This window comes from Paramacrobiotus metropolitanus, unplaced genomic scaffold, assembly GCF_019649055.1.
Source record: "Paramacrobiotus metropolitanus isolate TYO unplaced genomic scaffold, Prichtersi_v1.0 Parri_scaffold0000027, whole genome shotgun sequence".
NCBI classification, from domain to species: domain Eukaryota; kingdom Metazoa; phylum Tardigrada; class Eutardigrada; order Parachela; family Macrobiotidae; genus Paramacrobiotus; species Paramacrobiotus metropolitanus.
In genome coordinates this window covers 421,254-427,482 of record NW_026570247.1, presented here as the reverse complement: position 1 = coordinate 427,482, position 6,229 = coordinate 421,254, and positions in this window count along the sequence as shown.

Genomic DNA, 6,229 nt, shown 5'->3' with positions numbered 1-6,229 from the left:
AGTACCGCCAACTTGCTCCACTGACAGACATCCGTAGCTCGCAAGTCCACATCATCCCACGACAGCACTGTCCCGTCGCAACGGAACGGGCTGAACCTGTCAAATACAGGGGAGATCGGCTAAAATAGCGAAAATAGCAGCGCACAGAGGTCATTTCAGCGTTCGGCCACTTACACGTTAAGGTACTTTCGAATTCCGGACCACTGCCAGGGAGAGACCAGACTGTGTGCCCAGCGCTGGTGCACCTGCGCTGCTTTGGCGTAAAGGTCATCGCTGACCGGCGGACAGCGGGCGTTGACGGCCCACATGAAACGACTGACCATGGTCTTTTCGTCCGTGTCGCAGTGGAATTCCTCTTGAGCCACAGTGATCCGCATCCGGTTGCCGGGCAGTGCTGATGGCATGGTCAGCGGGGCCATCAGCTCTTTCTCCGTCAACGGTAGGTCAAGGAACAACGGCCGGTCTCACACCAAGTGCCAAAAGTCTCGCATGCGAAAGGAACAAAATAACAGCGATCAGTAAGTGACTTGTATTTTCCTATCTTCTCCCGGCATGCAAGTTCAGCGGCGGCGCCAGCACACTTTGAGGTCGCGTCGATGTATGAATCATTACAACTCCGAAATCTATAATTTTACGGATTACAGTTGTACGGCATTTTAAAGTATACGATGTTCTGTACGCTGCGCTTTATAGCATGATAATGACTGTGAAATCTTAAAAATATATTTTTCGGTGCCGCCAAGAAACCGCGCAGTTCTTAAAACATTTAGTGACTAATGTTAACCCGATCACGATGCATGTACACGGACAGATAAACAATGGTCTGCATATTGTTTAACTGGCTTCTTCCAGGCGTCAGCGTAGAATGGTTTCACTGGACTGCACGTCCGTGGTCGGATCGACGCCGGTGTTCCGGCGGCTGTTGACTGCCGTCAATCAGATGAGCTACCACAACACCGTGGCGGTCCAAGTCAACGGCGCAATGTGGCTGGGATTTATCCAGGATATTGAAAGCGTGGACCCAATGAAGGTTCACGCGTAGGAACAGAATTGACGGAATTCTGCCTACCAAAAAGCCTAGCAATGCTATAAAAGGCGCCTACGCTACAGAAAGCGAGAAATGGCGTGATTGCTAGGAATTTATGACAAGACTAAAATTTAATTCGTAAGAATTTCCTCGTGGACAACTCCGCATTGCTGACTGCAGCAAGCGTGGAAAATGCGCACGTAGCCGCCACACAGTGCGGGTGCGCGCAGAACACCATGCTTCCGCCACGCGTAAGGCGGGCGTGCAACAAAACACAACAGACTGCCAAAGCGAGGGTGTACGCATGTACGCCTGCGCTCATAATATCAACGGGGACCGCGTGTTTGTCGATTTCGACTCAAAGAAGGCCGCAGCCCGATGGATCCATGCCGGAAAGGTTTATCCTGTACCGTGGTACAGTCGGCACCGGGGCCCGGACCCCGGCACACCCATTTTCGCCGCACTGCGCGATCAAGACGACGGACCGTTCCGCTTCCAGTCGGTGTTCGTGCTGAAACGCCTGGTAATAGATTGCCGTAATTTGATGTATTACGTCAAGACCACGGACCAGTGCCTAACAAACCAGACGAGGGCTCGCATCGAATTGGTAGATCTCTGCCAGATCCTCGGACCGGATTGGTTTTCGGAGCCGTCGTTGCTGCACCGCAACAGCGGTCTGTTGTATGCGAAATACTTTATTGCCTTGGCCATGGCGAACCAGGTTCTCAGCGAACCGGCTGACCGATCGCGCCTTATCAAGCTTTTCGCGAAGCGTTCGAGAACGATACGGCGCTGACAGACGTGACGGATTGTTGCCGCTTTCACCTGCGCGCCGAAGCCACTGGCTGAATGTTTGTGATAGTCGGTGTCGGACCGAGCACGGATGCGCAGCAGACGACCGTTACGAAGCTGTTGACAGTGTCAGAAAGGCACTTGGCTACCCGGGCCGCTTTGTTACCGATTAATTTCGACAACTTCAATAGCTCCAGCAAGCCAACTGACATCGACCCAGAAGGTAGGCCTTAAAGCTAGATGAATTGCGTTTCCGTGTTTCGTTTGATTCAGTGGGACTCACTAAAGCCTGATTATTGTTAAACAAGTTATCTACTTCATATTTTTATCACAAAAGCATAGCGGTTTATTAGTGGCTCCGTACGTGTTTAATTGATAGTGCATTTAGATCTTGGGATGGAGTTGTCGTCCTGTTCGGAGGCCTTGCTATGTCATCTGCCACACTAGATCGTCGGTGAAATCGTTTTTTATCTGGATCTGCATTCACAGATGAAACTTAAACGGTAACTTAATGTGCAAACTTATCCCGTAATTTCTGCGTCAAACACAAATTCACGGGTCACAATTCACAATTATGCCAAGCTCCACCCTATGGCGCGCCACCCCACACTATGTATTTGCGCTGCACATGCACCTGGCCTGGTCGATGCATGCCAGATACATTATAAGCTATCTATACAAAACTATAAATACAATATCTACTTGTCTCCTTTAGAGAGGAGCAAATTTACCATGGTGGTAGACGTAGTGCAATGCCGACCTTTCCTAGCGCTTAATACGCGCTATCTGTACCATTACGTTAGAAATTACGGGGCAAGCTTGTATATTGTGCCGGAATGCATTATCGTGTTCCAGTCTTTTACCATAACTTCAAATATTAAATGCCATCGTTATTACTGACTGGCATGCTTTGAACAGAGTGTGCATTATGGCACGAACTGCTAAAGCGTCCCCACGCCACCGAGCACCTCCGCATATATTTGGACAGTCTGAATAAAAAAACCACGTCCGACAATTAAAACTGTTTTGGAGCGACAGCACTCCTAACGCGCACCATCACCTCCGCTACCCGCTATAATAACGCGCTCTCTCCGCGATCGTTTGCTGTTTCTGCTGCTCTTTTTGGAGGCCATGGAGCCGTAAACGTTTACCTGCCCCTGATCGTACTGAAGGACTTTATCATGGACAGCTGTGAACGGATTCTGTGTGAGGAGAAGTTCCACCTAGACCATCCGCTGATGTTCGATGTTGTCATGCTGGAAAATCACTGTGAACGGATTGTGCTGCACAACTGGACAGTCAGCCATCTCTTTGGCCGACCCATGTACGAAATCTTTAACAAGTCGGAATTCAGTATGCACTACCTGCCACAGAGGGAAAGGAATTTAATGCGGCATCTGGGATGGGACCACGAGCTAACCATTGACAAGTTGGAGATTGCGGTGCCGCGCGTCGTTTTGGACTGCCGTGAAGGCGCGCCGGATATGGTCAGTCGGTTCATGTGCGCTGTTAACGACAGATTTTCGCCGGTTACCCAGGAAATGCGTGCAGAGGTCAAAGCGATTTATGCGCGTTGGACGCGCGACCTGTTCTATCGGTGTCAGTGGGAAGATAAATAAGAAAATCTGATTTCCGAGACCACTGAATCGCACGCAACACGGCGACGTAACGATTGTACCGGACTCCGGTAACGATTGTACCACGGTACAGAATAGACACTCCCGGCATGGATCAATCGGGCTTCGGCCTTCTTCGAATCGATATGGACAAACGCTTGGTCCCCGTCGATATCCTGGATAAATCCCAGCCACATTGCCCCGTTGACTTGGACCGCCACGGTGTTCTGATAGCTCATCTGACTGACCCCAGTCAACAGCCGCCGGAACCCAGGCGTCGACCCGATCACGGAAGTGTGAATCCATATTATCCGTTAGACGCTCACGCCTGGACAATCCACTCAAATAATAAGCATAACACTGTTTATCTTTCCGCTTGCGTTCGTCATGATCTGGTAAACATTGGTCATTTAAATGCTTTAAGAACTGCGCAGTGGTTTCTATCCGGCAACGAAAAAAATTTATCTTTGATATCTTGCTAGTGCTACCATGCTATAAGGCGCATCTTGCAGAATTCAGGAATCTTGTTAAATCTACAAACATCGCTTTCCTTAGATTGAAGCGAAATTGCAACCCGTAAAAATTGCAACCCGTAAAAATTGTAGATTTCGTGTAGGTACGGTAAGTTGGTAACTGTACGTAATTGTAATAACTGGAGCTGTGATAGTGTGTGCACACATACCTGTATTTTTCGCCTCACCTACAGGATCAATTCAACATCAGGAGCCAACTTCTCTGGTATCACTATTCCTTATAGCCTATAGGCACGCTAGCCAGTTTAACAAGTGAATTATTCTTCTCCATACTCGCAGTTTTAACTTATTCGTGGCAACGAAGCTCTGTTCAGTAACTGCAAACTCACTCTAAAGGAAATTCTCTATCTTAGCTACCTCAGACTCAAACTATCTTGGTGCCGGGTTCGATTTGTATTTGGTACTTATGTGTTAACTGGTAGCCTTTTGAGACTTTTGGCGTCGGCGGCCCAGCTTGTATGAAATTTTTGCGTGAGCTGGGGAAATGCTTGAAGGATGCTTCTGGAGAAAACCGATCATACGAGTTTTTGATGCAACGTCTTACATAGTATTGAAATACAGCGTTGGAATGCGCTGTCTGTGACGTCCACTGTTCCACGTTCTGATGGTTTTAACGCTGTTTACTTTGTGTTATAATGTTTTTCGTTTTGGATGCGTAAATTACTGGCTAGTAACTAAACTAGTGCAACTGAAAAAAAAACTTGTAGCCTGCGCTTGTAGTCTTGAAAAGGCGGCCAGCAGGCCTCTTCAGATTCATTATGCTTCAAGCACAGTTTCGCCGCGATGATCTCAGTACGTATAAGGTAGCCAATCAGTTATTTAAATATCGTATTGGCCCAGCGGATGGAAATCATTAATCGTCTACTCGTACTCTACATACAGTAGATGTTGAGGATTAAATTAGGCCCTAATTTAATCCTGTATGTAGACAGGATTACGCTTCCCAGTCCGGTCCGGTGCCCACCTTGGTCGTCTCGAGACAGTCTTGTTACGACAACAATCCAACAATACAAGGAGCAATAGTACTCCCACATGAAATAGTGGTCCCTATTCTGGGCAAAGTGACAGAGGCGAAACAAAAGACACATCCAGGCTAATAAGACAGCAGATCACAGAGCAGTACTAACCATTGTGTGTAAATTAATAATGCAGTAGGATGTACGTGTATCGTGGCGGATGGCATGATGGCATAACACCCATTCGTGACCCAAATAAATAAATCTTACGTTAGTTATCGTCGTTTTAGCGTCTCTGCAGTGAGTTTGGACTCTGCAATCAATGTGAACAGAGCGGCGTTGATACCAGTTATTAGACAACTAGTAGAATAATCCTTCCAGTGCCTCAAATAGTATTGGCAACGCCGCAACAGGAAAGCTGATTTTAATGTTGAGTGAATTTCGTTACGGAGGCAGAAAATACAGGTACTGTATGTATGCGAAAACGCCAGTACATCAGGTATGTACACTGTATGCAATTTTCGAAAAATCTAAAGAATACAATATTTACAAAGGAAATTACATTCTACATATTGTCCTTTCTAGGTGATAGTAATTTTTAGTGCCTAGAATTTAGAAATGGGGCAACTCCTGAAGTTCACTGCTTCAAAGTCAGTTCTCCCCTGAGTGATTTCATATCGGATTGCACGTCAATAGAAAAATATCCGCCAGTAACTTTACGGCCGACTTAAAGTGTGGGCGTCTTTCAGGCGTGAGCGTAAAATGAGTTTACTGGATTGCACTTCCGTGGTCGGATCAACGCCTCTGTTCCGGCGGCTGCTGTCCGGCGTTAATCAGATGAGCTACCAGAACACCGTTGCGGTCCAAGTCAACGGCGCAATGTGGCTGGGATTTATCCAGGATATCGACGGGGACCAAGTGTTTGTCGATTTTGATTCGAAGAAGGCCGCCGCCCGATGGATTCATTCCGGGAGTGTCTACCCTGTCCCGTGGTGCAAAGGTAACCGGAATCACGAGAACCGATCAATTTTTGCGGCACTTCGCGACGTCGACGACGGACCGTTCCGCTTCCAGTCGGTTTTCGTACTCAAAGCATTTACGCCAGGTTACCCAAATTTTATGTATTACGTCCAGACCAATGTCCAGTGTATGACAAACCATACCAGCGGACAATCCGCCAGCGCTCGCATCGAGTTGGTGGAAAATTGTCAAATCCTCGGTCTGGAGTGGTTCTCTGAGCCAGCGTTGCTGTACCGTAACAGCGGGCTGGTGTATACGAAGCATTTTATTCCCTTTGCCATGGCG